This window comes from Amblyomma americanum, chromosome 4 (assembly GCF_052857255.1).
Source record: "Amblyomma americanum isolate KBUSLIRL-KWMA chromosome 4, ASM5285725v1, whole genome shotgun sequence".
Classification (NCBI taxonomy): domain Eukaryota; kingdom Metazoa; phylum Arthropoda; class Arachnida; order Ixodida; family Ixodidae; genus Amblyomma; species Amblyomma americanum.
The window spans coordinates 34,024,607-34,046,625 of NC_135500.1; the positions used below are offsets into that span (position 1 = coordinate 34,024,607).

The 22,019-nt window shown below is 44.1% G+C and overlaps 1 long non-coding RNA gene across 2 annotated transcripts; it reads left to right on the forward strand.

Moving 5' to 3' along the window:
* Positions 1-6,982: 6,982 nt before the first annotated feature.
* Positions 6,983-21,733, forward strand: LOC144127856 (uncharacterized). Of its 2 annotated transcripts, XR_013313591.1 has the most exons (6): positions 6,983-10,587; positions 10,995-11,065; positions 14,628-14,734; positions 17,366-17,480; positions 17,721-17,876; positions 21,651-21,733. It is a non-coding gene; the product is annotated as an uncharacterized LOC144127856 (long non-coding RNA). The 2 variants fall into 2 exon arrangements; XR_013313590.1 differs by lacking the exon at positions 6,983-10,587 and having other exon boundaries at positions 10,738-11,065.
* Positions 21,734-22,019: the final 286 nt, after the last annotated feature.

A 22,019-nucleotide genomic window follows, 5' to 3' on the forward strand; every position in this document is an offset into this window, starting at 1 on the left:
ACGCCCTGTCTGGCCGTACGCCGCCGGAGCGGCTTTAGGCACAGCTCGTTGGCGCCACCTCGGAGGTCTTCAAATGCAGCTTGTATAAAAATAAGGAGCTCTTACCGCCAGCAAAGTTCAAGAGGTCCAGGAGGTGTTAGCCGGGCCTGAAGGCAAGGTTCACTGAGCCCACATGGAGCGTGTCCGCTGAGCTCGGGTCCTTTGAAGAGTCATCTCTTGAAGGATTCATGGCTGTCTTTGACGTTATACTTGAGCTTGAGCTTATGCGTTGTTGGGAAACAAAACCTCGGAGATATCATCAACGCACAAACGGAGACATTTTTTGAAATTCATTCAAGCTACAGCTCCCAAATATAGCGATTCCTGGAGGAAATACCCCCAGCTTCGGAAGCCCGCCGCTCATGGAAGGCGCCTGTGAATGAATATTGTAGCTTTGGGATTCGAGCGCCGCGACGGTTCAGCACTCAGGCGCACGGCTGCTGAGCGGGACTACCCGGCTTCGAACCTGACCGTAGCGGCCGCGTTTAGATGGCGGCGAAAGGCGCGTGCTTTCGCACTCTTTACTTGGCAGGAGCGTGTGAACGACGGGACTGAGCTGCCGGTCAAGTTTAAGAAAAGGAGTCGCGCAGTAATTTTTTTGCTTCACGTTGCACACTTGCACATCAATAGCATTACGCGTGTCAATTCATAGCCGGACGCGCATAACTCGTTACGGCTGCCTTAATTAGCTTGTACAACGCTAACACAGCCTTCGCTCTGAAACTATAAGGTAGTCTGCACAGCTGAATAATGGTGATGAACGGAGTTAAAGAAACGTGCACCTGCAGTAAAGGTTATGAGGATTAAACTATATGGCCGAGCGTTGGGCACTAAACGCAGCACATTTGGGGAAGGCAAGAGCCAGAATGCCTAGCGGGTCCAACAAAGGGAGAATGAGCTGGATGCCACAACCAGAAAAGTGCAACACGGGAAGATGTCAAAATGCACAAAAACAAATTGCACATTACATCGTTTGCCACCCCTCCCGAAACTAAAGAACAATAATGAGTGATTGGCGCGTGGCGGCAGTTTTAAAACAAATGCTACAACGGGAAAACGCAATGTGTACCGGCTAGCTATGTCCAACCGGAATGCCACTGGTGTAATCGTCCTGTTTTTCTTTTATCACGCACGTAGTGTCCGTACAATTTACCGGATGCCAAGTGGGTGAAACGCTCTTGGAAGCAATTGACCAGACCCACCGCTATGCATCATTACTTCAGTATGCCTCCACAAAGTATCCTCCTTAAGTGTGAGATCGCATCCGGCTGCACTTCGCGAGTTTCAGTGATGTCCGTCTGTGTGGTGGTGAAAACGTTTATTGATACAGAGGAGTTTGGGGCATGTCGGCCCTTAGGCCCCCGCAGGGTTTCCCAATCCTCCAAGGTGGTGAGATGCTCCAGGCCCCGCGGGGGAGGGTCCACCGGCCTTTGGAATACAACGTGGACAAAGGGAGGGGTTGGGTGGTTGCAGAGATTCCAAGAGGCGTCGGATAGGGCTTAAAGGGCCCCTGAAAAGGATTTTAATGGTCATATCAAATGCAACAGATCCGTAGAGATGGTCTTTCCGAGTATTAGAGTCGTATACATAAATCTCTTCGTGAAGCCCATAATTTACTAATGAGTTTTAAAAATTGCCGCTCGCCGCCGATTAGGGCGCCACCCCATCGCGCGTTTTCAGCCACCCCCTAGCCAATGACGTCAGTGGGGCTCTTGGTCGAGCCTTTTCATTGGCCATGCCCCAATGACTTCACGTGCCATTTTCGCTATTATCTAAAACTGGTTACTAATGTTCCTTGCAATGCTATTTTAGTTGCTCATTATTGTTTTCTAAAGGGCACATATACGAAGGTAAGAATTCAGCACGCTACTTGAACGCAATGCAAAACACTTCCGTCGGAGGGCAAAATCCGTCTGCTCGCAAAAGCACTTGTTCTCGCCAAATACTGCCGCTGTGCTTAGCCACTGCAGTTAGCGCTTCTTTGTTTCTCGTCGGAAATGGACCACAACTGCTGTGTGGTATGCTGTAAAGACAAGGATAGGCGAGGTTTCACAGCTAGACATCGTGTCCCAAGAGAAGGAAACAACCGAGCAGGTTGGCTGCAATGCATCGGGTGTCAACATCGGACAATCGCCGCAATCTAAGGGCTTGCGGCCGCCAATTTTCCCCTGATGCGTAGAGCTATAATCCCAGCTTTGTGCAGCAATCTGGCGTCGACATGAAGCAGCTGCACCTCCAATCCGACGCGTTGCCGGCGCTGTTTCTCCTCCCAATGGTATCTTACATGGTGTAGCTTCTTAGCTATGGCGAGTTGTGCATACACGCGCTGCTGTTGTTTTCTCGCGAGCACTTTGCGCATGTGTGGCATATAGAGCTCAGGAACTGTACCCAAGCGAGGTTTTTCAAGTCTAGGAATTTTGCATGAAGTCAAGGATGAATGAGTCGTACGCATGTTTTGCGACCGCTTACCTCGCGCACATTTTGTACGTGGAGCTGCTTTTAGGATGTATCGACAGCAGTGACTGAGCCAGAATGAGTTTCGCGGCTCATACCACACGAGCACAAGAATATATTAACTGAAAATATATAAAGCTATACGCTCGCGCTCTGCGTACGGTCTCTTAATAAATCTTAGAGCGCGGATTTTCCGCTTTGCTCCGAAGCGCCAGATCGCTGTCGCGTTCTGAAAGTGCATGGTGCACAACAGAAGAAAAAAAAGAATGACGCAAGCTGCGCATATAAGCACGAACATACAATGGCGCGCATATACTCTCTGAGGGTTCATCCCAGATTATAAGCTTCTCCTATTGCGTACACATCAATAGTGTCTGTACACACCTTATTAAATAATACCGTCATCATTATGGCTTTCCTGTCTCACAGGATTCTCAGAATCGTTTTTAACTGAAAAACTTCTTAATAGCACTTGTTTTATTTTTCGTTTGCTTTCTGAGGTCGAGCAGCCGACCTCAACCTCACAATTTGAGGTTGAGGTGAGGTTGAGTGAGGCCAGGAGTGGCCTCAGGAAAAGTGAGGTGAGGGCGTCTAAGGAAACCTCAACCTCGACTGATGACGTTGAGGTTGAGTGCGGTCGGCAAATTATTTTTGAGGTTGAGGTGAGGTCCGGATTGTTTAGGTCACATGCCCAAATCTGTTTGAGATACAGCCGGGGATACTTGGTTTGTAAAAGTACTGACAAGGAGGCCTTTTTTCGGTCGCGTCACGTCTTCGAAGTGGCTATTCGGAACCGCGAAAACTTGCGTCGTTCTATTGACAAAAAATATTTTGCGACGATAAAAACGACAAAATATAAAATGTCCCTGCCCGAATAACATGCTTCGTTTCATAGACACATGTTAGATTTGTGCAAAAAAACAGAAATTGCCTTGCCGGCACGTTTTATAGACAAAACCTATTGTTGGACAATAACAAGAACGAAAAAGAAAGTGTCCCGGCACGTGCAAGTAAGTATAACGGGCTTAACGTTTTATAGACAAAAAGTATGGTGGAGCTGCCATTAAAAAAACGTAAACCAATAAGCTCCTGCCTGAAAAGTGGTTCGGCTTCTGTCTGATGAGGGAAGTTGGTAACAGTTTGTTCGTAGTCGCCAGAGGGATTCCCGCAGCTCCGATTTGATCGCCTTGGCTAGGCGGCGTTTCGTGCGCTTGTAGATGTTTACCGACCAATTGGAGTAAGTGTCCTCTGGCGGCTTCTGGGCCTGTGTCGGTCCCTCCTCCGTCAAGCGTTGCGCGCAAAACCGGGTTGATCTTCCTGGATTTTCATTTCTGTCGTGTGCTCACTCCTTCCTGCAGCTTTGGGCATAGAGTGCAGTCTCCTGGGATCTGGCCGGAAAGCGGCGCTGTTGTCCATATGCTGCGCTGACGTGACGCCCTGTCTGGCCGTACGCCGCCGGAGCGGCTTTAGGCACAGCTCGTTGGCGCCACCTCGGAGGTCTTCAAATGCAGCTTGTATAAAAATAAGGAGCTCTTACCGCCAGCAAAGTTCAAGAGGTCCAGCAGGTGTTAGCCGGGCCTGAAGGCAAGGTTCACTGAGCCCACATGGAGCGTGTCCGCTGAGCTCGGGTCCTTTGAAGAGTCATCTCTTGAAGGATTCATGGCTGTCTTTGGCGTTATACTTGAGCTTGAGCTTATGTGTTGTTGGGAAACAAAACTTCGGAGATATCATCAACGCACAAACGGAGACATTTTTTGAAACTCATTCAAGCTACAGCTCCCAAACATAGCGATTCCTGGAGGAAATACCCCCGGCTTCGGAAGCCCGCCGCTCATGGAAGGCGGCTGTAAATGAATATTGTAGCTTTGGGATTCGAGCGCCGCGACGGTTCAGCACTCAGGCGCACGGCTGCTGAGCGGGACTACCCGGCTTCGAACCTGACCGTAGCGGCCGCGTTTATATGGCGGCGAAAGGCGCGTGCTTTCGCACTCTTTACTTGGCAGGAGCGCGTGAACGACGGGAGTGAGCTGCCGGTCAAGTTTAAGAAAAGGAGTCGCGTAGTAATTTTTTTGCTTCACGTTGCACACTTGCACATCAATAGCATTACGCGTGTCAATTCATAGCCGGACGCGCATAACTCGTTACGGCTGCCTTAATTAGCTTGTACAACGCTAACACAGCCTTCGCTCTGAAACTATAAGGTAGTCTGCACAGCTGAACAATGGTGATGAAGGGAGTTAAAGAAACGTGCACCTGCAGTAAAGGTTATGAGGATTAAACTATATGGCCGAGCGTTGGGCACTAAACGCAGCACATTTGGGGAAGGCAAGAGCCAGAATGCCTACCGGGTCCAACAAAGGGATAATGAGCTGTATGCCACTACCAGAAAAGTGCAACACGGGAAGATGTCAAAATGCACAAGAACAAATTGCACATTACATCGTTTGGCACCCCTCCCGAAACTAAAGAACAATAATGAGTGATTGGCTCGTGGCGGCAGTTTTAAAACAAATGCTACAACGGGAAAACGCAATGTGTACCGGCTAGCTATGTTTATCCGGAATGCCGCTGGTGCAATCGTCCTGTTTTTTTTTCTCACGCACGTAGTGTCCGTACAATTTACCGGATGCCAAGTGGGTGAAACGCTCTTGGAAGCATTTGACCAGACCAACCGCTATGCATCATTGCTTCAGTATGCCTTCACAAAGTATCCTCCTTAAGTGTGAGATCGCATCCAGCTGCACTTCGCGAGTTTCAGTGATGTCCGTCGGTGTGGTGGTGAAAACGTTTATTGATACAGAGGAGTTTGGGGCATGTCGGCCCTTAGGCCCCCGCAGGGTTTCCCAATCCTCCAAGGTGGTGAGATGCTCCAGGCCCCGCGGGGGAGGGTCCACCGGCCTTTGGAATACAACGTGGACAAAGGGAGGGGTTGGGTGGTTGCAGAGATTCCAAGAGGCGTCGGATAGGGCTTAAAGGGCCCCTGAAAAGGTTTTTAATGGTGATATCAAATGCAACAGATCCGTAGAGATGGTCTTTCCGAGTATTAGAGTCGTATACATAAATATCTTCGTGAAGCCTATAATTTACTAATGAGTTTTAAAAATTGCCGCTCGCCGCCGATTAGGGCGCCACCCCATCGCGCGTTTTCAGCCGCCCCCTAGCCAATGACGTCAGTGGGGCTCTTGGTCGAGCCTTTTCACTGGCCATGCCCCAATGACTTGACGTGCCATTTTCGCAATTATCCAGAACTGGTTACTAATGTTCCTCTCAATGCTATTTTAGTTGCTCATTATTGTTTTTTAAAGGGCACATATACGAAGGTAAGAATTCAGCACGCTACTTGAACGCAATGCAAAACACTTCCGGCGGAGGGCAAAATCCGTCTGCTCGCAAAAGCACTTGTTCTCGCCAAATACTGCCGCTGTGCTTAGCCACTGCACTTAGCGCTTCTTTGTTTCTCGTCGGAAATGGACCACAATTGCTGTGTGGTATGCTGTAAAGCCAAGGATAGGCGAGGTTTCACAACTAGACATCGTGTCTTAAGAGAACGACACAACCGAGCAGGTTGGCTGCAATGCATCGGGTGTCGAGTCGCCGCAATCTAAGGGTTTGCGGCCGCCACTTTTCCCCTGATGCGTAGAGCTATAATCCCAGCTTTGTGCAGCAATCTGGCGTCGACATGAAGCAGCTGCACCTCCAATCCGACGCGTTGCCGGCGCTGTTTCTCCTCCGAATGGTACGTATCTTACATGGTGTGGTTTCTTAGCTCTGGCGAGTTGTGCATACACGCGCTGCTGTTGTTTTCTCGCGAGCACTTTGCGCATGTGTGACATATATAGCTCAGGAACTGTACCCAAGCGAGGTTTTTCAAGTCTAGGATTTTTGCATGAAGTCATGGGTGAATGAGTCGTACGCATGTTTTGCGACCGCATACCTCGCGCACATTTTGTACGTGGAGCTGCTTTTAGGATGTATCGACAGCAGTGACTGAGCCAGAATGAGTTTCGCGGCTCATACCACACGAGCACAAGAATATATTAACTGAAAATATATAAAGCTATACGCTCGCGCCCTGCGTACGGTTTCTTAATAAAACTCGGAGCACGGATTTTCCGCTTTGCTCCGAAGTCGCCAGATCGCTGTCGCGTTCTGAAAGTGCATGGTGCACAACAGAAAAAAAAAAGAATGAAGCAAGCTGCACATGGAAGCACGAACATACAATGGCACGCATAACGCGTTCACAACAAACCGCAGTAATTTGGCAGCTTGGTGACACAGTGCACTTACTTATAATACAGACCTACGAAAAAAAATGTCGGTTCTGATTCTACACTGCGTGCGTTCAGTACTGTCTACTTTTGAAGTTTAACCTCTACAACATGCTGTTCTTTGCCAATTTTTAACATATCTACTGTAAAAAAATTCCGTACCTATAACGTAGACTATGTACGTTTTAAATACAGAACCACTTCTGCTTTCAATGAAACGTAGGGAATGACCGTATATTCAGTCCAGTATTGAAGGAAACGTCCGTGTTCCTCTGTAGTCGTTGCAGGGAAAAATACTAAACATTCAATTTAAGAGATCAAAACTTAACACGACAGGACGGTTGACCCCATCGACTATGTGTTGCACCAAATGCACTAATAACTTGCTTAAAGGCAGCAAAAACAGAAGATGCTTATGATGTGACGCCACTTTTACACGATGAACTGCTGGCCCGCGGACTATAGGCATCACATGACATCCGATTTTTTATTTGTCTGGTTTACTCTTAGCCAACAATGTCCGCAAACTAGCATGGCGAACGACCGTGAGCATGTCTAATGTGATTAACACAATGAAGAGCCGAGGAAGGGTGATAACGCATTACGTTGCTTCAAGGTTGAGTGATTGGTACAAATTGTGAGCAACGTTAAATAACAAAGGCCTTAATTTGCTATAATGTTAAAAGCTGACTTGAAAATATTTTTCGCTACATTGCTAGCCACATGATAGAGTAACATTTAATAAAAATGTTACTGCAACATTTGCTTCCTGTGAGAAATGCTGCGTAATGAGGTCAACTGTTAGAAAAAATTTAGACACAGACAATGGTTGGACAACTTCTCCAAAGTGAAACTGAACACCAGCTGAAAGTACATTGCAAACATGATGAAAGTGCACAATTTGAAAGCCGAATTTCCATCTGCCATTTGGTAAGGAAATAAACAACTGAGTAAACCAAAAGCATGGGCAAACAAATCTGTGAATGCAGTGCAATGTAGCAGTTACATCTTTGCTACACAACCATTAATCAAAAACACCAACTCCTTCATGGATAACAAAAGCACCAACACAACAACATATTGCTCAATGCAATGTTTAATTTAGTAGGTACCTATTGCCGCCCATTCATGCCTGCTCTTCCTGCAGATAAATGAAACGCCACCAAAAAGCAGCGAGCAGCCATAATTGCTGCAGTGACAAGGAGGATGTGCACCATCGATGCTGTTCCCCCATCCTGAGTAGGAAATAATAGCAGTTTTTTCTGGAAATACTCTGAAAGCACGAATTTTCTATCCATCGTTTACTTAGCTTGCACTGACACGACCCATTGTGTACTCGGTACCTTTGACAAACAAGGGGCCAGCCGATAGGCACACAAGACTGTAGAACCTTGCTAACTTGCAAAAAATCAATGCACAGAAAGAAAAAGCTGACAAAAAAATGAGGAATTCCTTATTTGCACTTTTTATACAATACTAAGAATGTGGCTAAGATATGGCATGAACATTGTTTTTTCCTGTTCACTTAGAAACTTTCCAGCCTGTGCTAGCATATTAATTACTGTGATGTAAATAATGAAGCATGCCAGCACTGTACAATATGCTGTAACACTTATGAAATACTCCCCTTCAAGGCTACCGCATGCCTCTTACATGCGGTAAAGTTTAAATCTGCCAAACTAGCTAGTCTGCAAGATGAGACGCCAAGCCTCTGACATCTGGCGATGTGTACCTCCCATGTAATTAGAGTGGTTGGAGATGCTCCTTTTTGATGGCATTTCAGTTGCTGGGTGTGGAAGGACCAGATATGAAGGGCAACAACTAGACACCAACTTTTTAAGCAACATCACAATAAGCAATGTGCCTTAGCTTTCCTTCTGTCCAAAAAGGAGTTTCATTTTCTATGTTCTGTGTTCACATAACTGCTTGCATGTGCACATTTTGGCTTGCTGGGAGGTGCTTTCCTCTGTTAAACTACAGTTTTAACTCTGGCCTCAGTCTTCTGCGCCTTCTTAATTTTTTGCTAGCGTTCACCTTAAGTCGCGTACAAACTCATGCAGATCTCCACTTTTCTACGTTTCCAGCTGTCACATCTTCTCTGCCTTCGTCATGTCCACCACTGCATCCAATGCCTTCAAGTCTGCTGTGTATAATCATTTTAATTAATCTGCCTACACATGTATTTATGTTAGTCGCTCTCCTCTCTTCGATGCCAATTGGCCCTGAGAGTAAATAAGTGAAATGGTAGTCTAATCTAGGTCTGAGCAATCACGCATTATGTTGAGTTTATTTTACCACGTTGGCCAGTAGAGAGTGGAAGGAAAAAAAGCTGCTAAGTGGAGCTCGACATGCCTCTCGACCCCTACACTGGAAAGCAGCAGACACCAAGGCATACGTAATCACTAACGACAACAGAACATGACAAGTGTGAAGTAATTCAGTAACGTTCGTCGCATTTACCACAGTGCATACTCGCTGCTCAGTAATTTATTACCTCATTAGACATTCTTCAAAGAGAGTGTACAATTATGTGTTTTGTTTGAACATGGCACCACAGTACAATGACAATAACCTTGTGCCAACACAACATAAAATAAACTTCTGCCCAGTAAATGCATTGCTTACAGTGCCACCACGGCACCTGTTTAGAAAATAAGCTCAAAATATTAGTGACATTAAATTTGAGCAGACGGTAATTCCCTACCCCCTCCCTAAAAAAATGAAAAAGGGTGCTCTTCCGACGGTACGTTTGTACGCTGTTATATTTGCGAGTCCAACTACGTGTGAAATTCAGATATAGATAATTAACGCCAAAGCATTCGGTTGAATGCGAGGCGCCAGGGCGCGGGCAAACAGTAATCGTCTTCAGGTATCCACTGGTGCCACGCCCTGAGGGCCACTGCTCGGCGAATACCATTCATGGCCACGTTCACATCCAACAAGCTTGTCACAAACATCACACAGGTGATGATGCAGCAGCAGTTCATCATTGCTGTTGGCCAGTGCTGAATTTTTTGGCGTGGTAAACGGAATCATCCACCGAAACGCGCGTCGACTGTTACTCGCCAGATTCTTGCAGTCCCACGAGGGAGAGCAGCTTTTCTGTCGGCTTCAAGTCTCCTCTTTCGTGCAGGGCCACTGGCATTGTAACGCACATTCTGCATGATCGTTTTACTACGCACCGATGCCGCACGGGACAGCGAGCTGTTGTATGTACACTCCAATGCAGCGTTCCGGCCACACACACACACACACACATACTAAAGACACGCAACGCGCAGGACGCACGCAGCGAACACGGAAGAACAAAAACCCATTCCATAGCGCCTGTTCATTCAACTCCACACTGCGCTAACTGCGCACATGTTTCCGACTGCGGGCTCGGCTAGCGCTTCGACTTCGCCATGGCTAGCCATGGCCAAGCTGCGCTGCCGCTGGTGGTAATAACGTTCATGCAACGAAAAGAAAAAACAATATATCAAACGATTCAGGTTGTCAGCTAAAAAAGCTACCGTAAAATTAAATACATCTTATATGTTTTTGCCGTTGTGCGCCTTTGCGACATCAGCGACGTGAGCTTGAGCGCGAATACGCGAATGGCGCTATGAATTTCCCGTGTTGCTCCGTAAATTGCAAATGGCGCGGCTGCGCCGCTAACTTTTAGACATGCTTGCAGAGGTAGTCGGTGCGAACAGTTGGAAGTTCTGTCGACTTGAATTGCTCAAGGAAAGTCAGCGGCACTGCATTTTTATTGTTTCTGTGCATTGCGAGTGACTTTGGCGGCAGCCACTCGGCAACGTCTCCGGTTTGGCGAACTTGTGAGAAGGTGAGCCTTTTGTTCTGAAATTTTGAAAGCGGTTTTTTGTTTGTATTGTAACCCTGCGTCTCGTCGCATGTTATGTTCACGATAACATCAGTACAACGTGCATGCGCTTTCTGTCTCCATTTAGAGTAATATTGGTCGATCAGCGTAAACTTTTGGATTCAATTAAGCACGAACTGTCCATGTTGGTACTGCGTGTCGAATGTGTTTTGAGATGATTCTGAGCGGGAGATGGTGTTCTGATAATTTGTGTACTACCAGATATAGTCTAGACATTTGAAACCATTTATCACACTGAAACAAAGTTGGAAAACTGTTTTGTGTTCATGCATCTGCTGTCCTTAAACTTGACTTTTCGGCAATCATTCGCATGGCTCCTTTGGATCTGGAAAATTGACTACTGTTGCCAGGGGTGCCTGGTAGCAGAGCTCCTGGGGACGCCCAGTGGGTCATTTGTTTGTCCAAGTGCCCAGTACCAAAGGTACCATTCCTGACATTTTTTCCCAGTCCGTTAACCTCATATTCCTTGCAAAGATTACAGTATGTAATCAGGTAGTAAAAAAATTGGTAACTTCTGCATATTTCAGAACAGTTCAGAGAAATGCACATGCAGCATCAGTATTCTCTCGGTAGAATTTCTGAGACCTGGATTCATTTCTTCTAGGACTGTGGCAAGCAGTAGGTCAACTGTACATAAATTTATTTTCCTCTGGTGCAAAGTAAACAGTGCAAACGTCATAAGACAAGTCTCTAGTCGGTTTCATTCTCACTGCATTTGGCCAAAGCATAATATGAAATGCTGTATGTTTTATGCCCTAGTTTCCTTTACATTGAGCAGTAGATATTGACAGTGAATAGCAAGGCAACTCCACTCGCTGACGGTTTTGCCTTCGGCAGCAAAACAGGGAATACCTTACCCCATGTGTTATCTCGACAGACTGAAAACTGCGATGGACAGCTGTGTCCACAGCTGCTATCACCTCCCAAGTGCATGCGCTCTTAAGACACATAATAACTCTGGATTGCCATTAACATAGCCTTGCTCATTGCAGTTGCCGATAAACACCTCATAAGTGGTACTATTATGCACTCTTTTCTTTGGCACTATGTATGAGCTTCTATTTTCGCGCTTTCTAGAAATAATGCATGCAGTTTTGAACTGCGAAAAGAGAATTTACGTTTAACTAGATTGTCATGTCAGTATGTTACAGCCAAATTGTACATTGATGTCAGTGCTTGTGGTTTCTTTTCATTATTTTAGGAGAATGTTATAATTTTACCTATAGCAAATAATAGCCCTCACTAATTAGCTGATTTTGTCATGTCCAGTATTCTGATATGCTAAGCCACCAAAGCATGATTCAGAATGTTGTCAGAACTAAAGGCACTGAGTCTTTCGTGTCAGTAAAAAATGTGCTTTATACCCCTGTCACATGGCATTCCTCGAACGCCTTTCCAGCAAAGGCACCATTTTTCACCAAAGGAGCGAAAGCTTAAAGGAGCAGCGATGCAGCTACACGGTGCAGCCCAAAGGTGAAAGTCGTTCAGGCTTAGCACCCGCTGCTATACTCGAGGTGGCTGAAGTGAGTGTTCTAAAATTAAAGTGGTGTATTCTGTTTATTCGTTGAGCTTTGACAATTTTTTATTCTGATCGCTTCCTTAAAAGTACTGCAACAGCTAATCTCATCAGCAGGAGCAGGTTTTGTACGTGTATTGCCTTGGCCTCCATGGGCGCTCGGTGTTGCCGCAACACTTTCACTGTCTTGAAATTTGAACAGAAAACATAAACAACCGTACAAAAACCAAAGCCAGACACACCTTTCGTATTTGAAAAAAATGTTTTCAAACATTATTAGCTTATGTATTTTTTTTATTGCTTTTACTTTTTGACTTTGGATGGTACTGCGATCACAGCTTCTCGAATGCCGCGTCTTCGGGCTCCGAAGGTCTCGGTTGAGCGCCTTCGCCTCCAAGGCCCTTAGCGACAAAGGCGCAACATTTGTACCGGGTAGCTGCACTCCTTACGCCTTTGGATATGATTCTCAAGGGCCTTTGCGGTGCCCGTGTGACAGGGGTATTAGTGTGGTATGGCTGCTTGAACACCTGTCCCTGGTATCTCACAAACTGAATAAGGAAGGGAAAAGCCTCAGGGTGCTTACCGACGTTTCGACAAGAGGACTTGTCTTTGTCTGGCAAAGTGTTCATCATTGGTGGGGTTTAAATAAGGTTTTCACTTCGAGGCGAAAGGCCTGTTGTGTGGGACGAGGGTGCGATATGGGAAGGGCGTTACGATGGGGAGCATGAACCTTGACCAGGCATGATAGCTGCTAAAGAAGATTAACCGGTTGACCTGCAAAACTGTGAAAACAAAAAAGCCCAATTCAGTAGAAACGAATCTCGGGGTATGGAGTGTGGATAGTGGGCTTGAATGGCTTTATGTCCAGCCACAACAGGTGGCTTGGTATGGCTGGCTGCCTTTTCCTGAAAAACTAGGATAAAGGAATTAAGGAGCATGGCAGAATAAAATACCAGGAGGGGTGGGGGGGGGGCAAAATAATTTGAAGTAAAAAGAGAAAATGAGGGCAGGTTCGGAGAAAAGGCAAAAAGAAGGGGGAGAGGGAGGAGTATGGCAGCCAAGGTTCTGAGAAGTGATGTCAGGAGGTGCAGGGCGTAAGGTTAAAGTATAACGATAAATTAAAGAAAGCAGGAAAGGAGGGGGAAAATGTGGGTTGGGAAACCTCTGACCATGTGCAAGGCCTTTTCAAATAATTATGCCAATTCCGGAATGTACAGAGCTGGCCACATTTAGTGCAAACATGTGAGCGCATGGCCGCACTCTTTAGAGGTCCACTGTGTGCGGCGCAGCCACTCATCGCTGCAAAATGGCGCAAGAGGAGATGCACCTGGATGTGGTGCTTCGTGTCATGTTACACTTCGATGTGTGGCAATGTCAGACACAGTGGCCCAAAGAGCACAGCCATGTGCTCGCGTGTTCGCACTAAGAGTGGACAACCCTGTACTTGATTCTAAGTTTCCTCTGTATATGTTGACTCCAGACGAAAACAAGTTGTCTTGTCGAAACGGCAAGCACCCTAAGATTTTTCCTTCCCTTGTTCACTTTTTGAGTGTCAAGAAACCATCTGCCTACTCTCTCTGTACCATGCACTCCACATCTTGTACGGTTATCTTTGTATGTATACACCAGTGATAAATCATGAAGGAAATCAAGGGAATTGTATTTGTATTGCTTAACACTTACTTTAAAGCTATATCATGAGGGTATAGTTGAAAATGTGCTACGGGGGCTTGGTTGTGTGTCGTGACTGGTTTCTCTTTATCAGGGCTACTTGACAGCCACCATGAAACGCAGGCTTTTGAAAAGTCGTTCCTCATATAAAAGAGCGTTTCCACTGTTACAATGGAAATGTTATTTGCTAAAAACTTCAATCATTGCAGTTTAGGTATTGATATTTTTCAAATAACTAACCTGAAGTTCAAAACCTGCAGAAGGAACTATGTAACTTTTTTCCTGCCTTAAAAACCCAGTACTTATTTGCCAGTTTCAGCAAGCAGAGGTCTGTTTCATGGCACATACTTTCCACTACCTTGCATGAAAATTGTGCAGTACAGGCCCACCATAAACCTAGGGGCATAGTATACTGCTTGTATGCAACTACTTTGGCGTTAGACCATGCATAGCATGGTCTTAAAGTTATTCTTTTCATTTGCAACTGGTTCATAAAAGGCCTATTCTGGCAAAAGGCATTTAGCAAAATTATCTTCCTCTGAATGCTTCTAAGGATAACTTTAGTTCATTCAGGAAAATATATATTGACAATATCTCTTAAAGGCATGATTGTCCTTATTAGCTCTTGTTACCTCACAGTATTTAGTTTTTTGCCTCCAGCATCACTGACTTGCATCATATGTTAAGTAGAGTAGTAAAAAGCTCGCTGTTAGTTTAAACCACAACTCATGATGGGGCTGTGCACTTTTTGTTGTGTTACATGAAATATACTTATGTATGAAACAATTTCTTTCAGCTGCACCTCACATGATTCAAATTCCATCAGAAGAAAGGCTGCAACACAACATTGCTCACTATCTGTTGCTTTCCCAGCACATAACATGCCATAACAGCACATAGCAGGTAAGATGTGAACAAAAACAGTGCATGTATATGTTCCACACATGCATTTTGTGTACTACCAACACTATGATATGATTAACTATGTCATGTAAGAGAGAGCACACAAATCATTTTTTGTATATATTGCAGCATGGTTATTTCAAGTTTTAAACTGGCCATTGAAACGACCCATTGTATCACCGCTGGTTACCCGATGGCACTGGGGATCGAACTCCACACCTACCGCTTGCGAGGCAGATGCTCGGACCACTAGGCCACTCCTGCGGTCCCCCCACTGATGTTGCTTACACCAGGCGCTGTTAAAGCCCCGGTATGTATGTTAAATGCATTTTAGAAAACCATTCACTTCCAAAGTACCATTTCATCTTTATAGCAAAACCACAGTTCGCCTAGCTAGACAAACCTGCTGCATACAAGCCAGCAGAAGGGTTGCACATACATGCTTCGTTAGGAAAACATAAAAATCAAGCAGAGCCTGCCCTTCATGGTTCATTATACCCTGATTTTGAGCAATGATCAAGATAGGCAGATGGTTATTTCATTAACACTTGCATGATACATTCGTAGAATCGAAAAGACAAGTGCTATTGCAAAATCTTCAAACAGTGTTTATTCTCAGAGAAAACATATCATGAAAAAAGTGTTGGATTAGTTATGGTGCACCTTGTATGGGGAAAGGGGCTCCCGCTTTGTAAAAGGCTTAATTTTGGAATAACGACAGCATTTAAACTAGTTGGGTTACCATGTTTAGATAGTGGATGTGCTCAAAAAGACACTGGAAGTAAGTGCACTGTGTGGAAATCTCTTTCTGTATCCTTGTCTTTTCGAGCGCTTTCACGATCTAAACTTAATTTTGCAAGAGAGCAAGGAAAACAAATATTTAAATTCTGATAATTAAGGATAAAAGATCATGTTTCATTGTGTTGCTTAAAGTGTACATAGTATCACTATTGCTGTATTGCAGCACTTCTGTCGTGGCCTTGCATTGCAGCCTCTTGACTTTTGTTTATATAATAGGCAGTCCTTTTTTTCATTCGATTGCAACACTTTAGGAGTTACTACAGAGTTGCGTGGTAGCGAACTCTCAGATTAACGGTTTGCATTATTACGCCCGCATAACTTGCTAAGTGTTTCACTGCAGTCTTGTTACTAGAACAGCCTCTTGAAAGTATTCAGCCTGGTGGTCATTGAGGGTAACTGTTCACATATCAAAATGCCGGATCAGCTGTATACTCTTTACAGCTACCAGAACTACGGTACATTTCATGACATGCTGGCTGAAGAGTGCTGGAGCACCAGACTGGGGATTTGGATGAAACAATTTTCAAATGTGTGCTCGGTATCACGCTGTTTTGTTCCAGTTGTGGAGAGGTTTTCTTTTCGTATTTGTTCTGTCAAACATTTAAATTTTGGGCAATATGTTGTTGCCTTTATCTTGTGTTCTCTTTGTTGTTGAGGTTTAGTATTTTTGGCACAAGCACTCCACTCTATTACTTTTCAGTATAATTTAAAATTTGTAGGGCACGTCATGAAGAATAATACTTCTACTTGAATAATCTGCATGTGTTTATGTTCTCATTGTTGATATAAAAACTTAGTTGAGACAGCTTGTATTTTAGCTCTGGCTAGAATTTTTAGGAGAGCCTCAGTAACATAATCACATGACCAACACAAACTTGATATTATTGTTTGTGCACTGAAAAACAGTTTTAAAATAGTTATTAACAGCTGTCAGTGTAGGACTGGCCTAAAATGTTTTGTGCTCTATGTAGCTCTTCTCTGAGGCAGGATTAATTCATCTGCACCTGCAGCCTGATACCGCCAAGATACCAATTCTTGGGTGAACTTATGATTTTTTTTCACTGAGCAAACTTGCATCATCTTGAAGCATGGAACTTGAGCTGATTCTTAAGAGCTCTAGTGTAGCGAATTTCATTATCCTCATTGCTTAGTTTACATTCACCTCAGGACAATGGCCTTTTCCAGTTTAATTATCTGTGTCTTGCACCAGCTACATGCCACACTATCAGAAATCACCTAATCTTATCTAGTGAGCTTATAATCAGCTATCTCCTGCTATATTTTCCTTAGGGTGAAATTCATTTTGTTGCGATACAATGCACAAGCTGTTTCCTGGCGTGGTGCTCAGCTTATCTGGAATGAAATGCTTGGGAAATGGATCTCTGATTTCACCTTGAGTAGACGAAATTAACTTGTGCTAAGGCACTCTTTGGCCACAGATGCCCTTGTGCCATTAAAATCCATCAAATTCATTATGTTGCCCTAAGATACCATTGGTGATTCATTCTCTGCATTGTATGCCCTGGCCAGATCCATTTTCTTCTTTTAATTTCTGCCAGAATATTAACAACTTCCTTGTTCATCCCTGTTATGGTTTCACTTGGTCAGTTGTTCTATTAATAATTATAATCACTTTATTGAAAACATATTTTGGGCTAAATGGCATCAAGTTTGCCACTCTGCATAATGATATATATGTTTGGTCTTGTATGTCTTTACTTGTGTGGTAATGTTTATTTTGTGCTCACTGTCTAAACAACCTTATTTGCCTATGATATCCTAAGCCCTTCTATACCTATTTTCCTTCCCCCTGGCTCTTTTTCTTTTCAGTCATTCCTCCTCTTTCCTTTGCACCGGCCATTGGTCACAAGGCTGCTGTGGGAACGACAGTCAGCACTGGGCCCTTTTTTGTTCATGGAACCTGCACTGCTACTATTAGCACATAGTACGTTATCAGTATTTTTGTGATACTGCATTTATTGTTATTTATGAAGTAGTTGGCTAAGGCAATGGTAGCAGTGTTGGATATTGCAATATATTAAGCATATATCTCACTTGCAATATATCAGTGTGTTCACTATTACACTAGCCTCTATTTCTTTCAGTTCAGTTATTTGGCTATAGATATATTGTGCTGCTTTCCTAGTTTAGTCCACTCAAACTAAAACTGCTCTTTGTGTCACAGGTAGAATCTACAATGATTGCTGCTCTGTGTCTTGTAAGCAGGAGGCAGTGTTCAATGGAGCCATGAACTTTCCTTGGAATTGAAAAGCCTTTGCCGTATTATGCGCTGAACCACGAGTGTGAAGAGGAAAATGTCATGCCTTGGATTTCTGCAGAGGTGAGCCATTGCGGTGAATCCACCAGCGCGAAAGACAGGGATGAGAAAGGAGACAAGACAGGTGCTGACTCGCGACTATAGTTTATTGGCGTGAACAGGGAATATATAAAAAGCCAAGCAATACCATAAACCATGTAGTTTACAGATAAGCATACAGGACAACATGAGTCAAAAATCGCCCTCAACATTTCCCTGATCGAGGTGGTCCAACTCATTGTGTGTTAACACGATAGACGAAACACACATTCTTCACGGAGTCATAAGATGTGTCTAGCCTCGATAATCTCCCATTTAATCTCTGAATTTACTGCCAAAATGCGTGTCGCCAAAAGGAAAGGGTAGCAGACTTCACATCCCGTGCAGTGTACAGCAGAGTTACCCCAACCACCTAGCCAAGCCCATACCCTCTTGTGTTCCTGTAGTCTTACATTCATACACCTTCCAGTTGCACCTACGTAAACCAGACTACAAGATAATAATATTTGATACCACATTCATTTTACAAGGTACATATACATTTCACTCTACACGTGTACTTTTCTCGAGCCACATTCACAGAATTATTCTTAAAATTTTACATGCTTTAGACAACGTATTAGGGGCCGAGAAAGCCACTTTTACATCATACCTTCTGGCCACATTTTTCAAATTTTGCGACAATTTATGTACATACGGTAACACAACTGGTCTTTTGGCATCTCGCTGGCTGGCCCCAGCCAGATTGTGCCGGTCGCCGCAAAACTGTCACAGCTTCTTTAACAATTTATCTTATGCTCTTGCAGTAACAAGGTTTGGAAATCCTGCGTTCGTTAACCTTAAAATCTGCTCTTGGAAACTAGTCGTCATGCTGTGAAAGCATAATTTCATCAATTCTGAGCCCGTGCTAGAAAGCGCAATGCTATCTTTCACTAGCTTGGAATGGTCGACATGTAGCCAGGTAGCAGCTTAACACTCGCCAGCACACATGAAGTGTGCTGAACATCAAGGTAAGGTCCAGAAACCACAGCTCTTTTTCTTGGGACATTTGCTCCAAGGTAAACGTGAGATAAAGGCCTTGCTCCTTAAACAACTTGAGAAGATGTACAGGTCCCGAACTATCACAACCTTTATAAAAGACCAGAAAATCATCGACATAGCAAAAGATTTTTCCCCCAGCCCATGCACATTCTAGACAATTATTCTATCCACCCTACTCTAGAAAATATTGCTTAGCACAAGGTCAACCTTTGAACCACTACATATTCGAGACTTTAGAACACATACCGCACTGCACTACTCTACAAACATGCTCTTCAAATAAATGCTATTCAATAACATGCTCTTCAGATAAATTTCAGAAAAGGATTCATGCAAAATTATCTCTGGTTATTTGCAAAAGCATCTGTCTACTTCGCATCTTGAAGATCCATTTCTTGTACTCAATTCGCAGTGCGGTTGAGTATCTTAAGAGTGACAATCCAGCGGATGTCTTGTGATTAGTGTCGATGTAGAACTATTTTATTCTATCCCGTATGAAGATCTTGTGAAAAGCTTATGAATGTGTATATCGGAGCACAACGATGAGCTCGTGTTTAGGAATGGGTGTGTAACATAAGTCTTTTTTGGCACTTGCCTCCTTTTATTTGAAGTGAAGAGCATATTTGTGGAGTATGGCAGTGCGGCATATGTTCAAAAGTCTGCTAAATGTATCGATTCGAAGGTTGCCCCTGTGCTAAGCAATATTCTCTTAAGCAGGGTGGAAGGAATGATTGCCAAGAAATTGCATGGGCTGGGGGAAATCTTTCGCTACATTTATGATTTTCTGGTCTTTTACAAAGATTGTGATAGTGTGGGACCTGTACATATTGTGAACTTGTTTAGGAGCAAGGCCTTTGTCTTAAGTTTACCTTGGAGAAAATGTCCCAACAGAAAGAGCTGCGGTTTCTGAACCTTACCTTGATGTTCTGCAGACGCCATGTGTGCTAGCGATATTCACCCAGGAGTGTTAAGCAGCTACTTGACTGTTGGTCGAACGATTCTAAGCTAGTGAAAGATAGCATTGCGTCGTCAAGTCTAGGCTCGGTATTGGTGAAGCCATGCTTTTACATCGTGACAACTGGTTTCCAAGAGAAGATTTTAAGGCTAATGAAAGGCATGATTTCCCAACCATGCTATTGCAGAAGCGTGCGATAAATTGTTAAAGCTGAGCATATAAGATTGGGCAAGTTGGTCTGACATGCTAAAGATAAGAATGGCGCAGCATCAAGTAACAAGGACAACAGGAGAGCACACCCACGCACAAGTGCCATCCTTGGAGCGGATGCAGAATCTAAGAGCGTGTACTTGACATTCAGCGTTGGCAGCCAAGGATCGGGCTCGTTCAATCTTTAGCGTTCAAATCCGTGTTTCCTCGTTTCCTTTACTGTCAACGCTGAATGTCAAGCACGCGCTCTTGGATTTTGTATCTGCTCCAGGGTTGGCACTTGTGTGTGGGTGTGCTGTCCTGCTTTCCTCGTTACTTGATGCTGTGCCATTCTTCCCTTTAGCATGTTAAAAGCTGAAACCCCTTCGCAGGGACTGGCATGATCAGGCTGGGGCCAGCCAGTGAGATGCCAAAAGACTGACTGTGTTGTTGCAGATTGTTGCAAAATTTGAAAACTGTGGCCAGAAGGTATGACGTAAAAATGGTGTGTTCGGCCCCTAATAAGTTGTCTACAATCTGTAAAATTGTTAATAATTTTGTGAATTTCGTTAGGGAAAAGCACATGTGTCGAGTGAAACGTGGCAACATATATGTGCCTTGCAACCATTGCATGCATTGCATACCATTATCATGTGGTTGGGTTTATGTTGGTGAAACTGGAATGTGTATCAATGTAAGACTACAGGAGCATGAGAGGTATTTGGATATTGGTAGGGGTTGTAAGTTATCTGCATATTACAAGGGATGTGAAGGCTGCTAGCCATTCCTTTCGGCAACGCGCATTTTGGCACTACATTCACAGCAGATTAACCAGAAAATTATTGAGGCTAGACACATCTTATGACTTGGTGACGAATGTGTGAGTGTGCTGCCCATAGCGTTAACATGCAGTGGGTTGGACTGTCTAGATGAGAGGAATGTTAAGGGCAATCTTTTACTTATGTTGTGATGTAGCTTATGTGTAATTGTGTAGTTTGTGGCGTGTGGCTTTTCTGTATATACTCTGTTCACTTCAATAAACTTCAGTTGCGAGTCAGTGCCTGTTTTGTTCCTTTTCTCGTCCCTGTCTCGTGCTGATAGTCAGTGCCTGTTTTGTTCCTTTTCTCGTCCCTGTCTCGTGCTGATAGATTCAAGTACTTGTGGAGTAGATTCACTGAATTGTGTACTTGCAGAGGCTTGTGAAAAAACGAGAGGAATTTTCTTTCCTTTATGCGGAATGGAAGGTTGAAATTTTTTTACTTAAATGTTTGCAGCATTAAATTCTATTCGGAAAGGTAAAACCCACTTTATTGTACATTTTGTGTGCAATGGTGCTGGTGGCTGCATGCAACTGAAAACATTCGTCCAGGTTATCTAGCTAGCGTCCTTCTTCCTTGTGCCACATTTTCTGAAATAATATTTTGTCAGATTTATTTCAATCAGAATTTCTAAGAACATATTGGTGATCACATAATTTGGTGATCACATATGACATAATTCAAAGCGTGATCATTGGTATTTTTTAGTCTGGGGCAGTACAATGAGAAGTACATAGTATATAGTAAAATTAAATATGACCAGTCTAACATAAACAAAGCTACTTTTTTTTAAAGGAAAATTTTGCTGCCGAAGTGCTGGAGTGACATGGCATTATGAAACGTGGACAGTGTGCTGTATTCATGATGGCACGAGAACTTGCGTACAGTGCTTCAGGTAACTGGTGAGTACCTTGGTGCTGTGCTTCTGCTAATGTAGCCAAATTATGTTTTTAATCTAAGAGCGTATCTGAAAACTTAAGCAAAAATTGAGTAGTATTTAGATATTCTTGCACCAGATACCACTGTGAGAATTAGTTATTAATGATGTGTCTCACATGTACCCTTGTCTACAGAATATAGTAAGCATGGCTTTCGAGCTGAGTGCCTCCGACGTATGAAAAAAAATGGCCACTGGGCTGCTCCACAACGCGTGGAGCAGCCCAG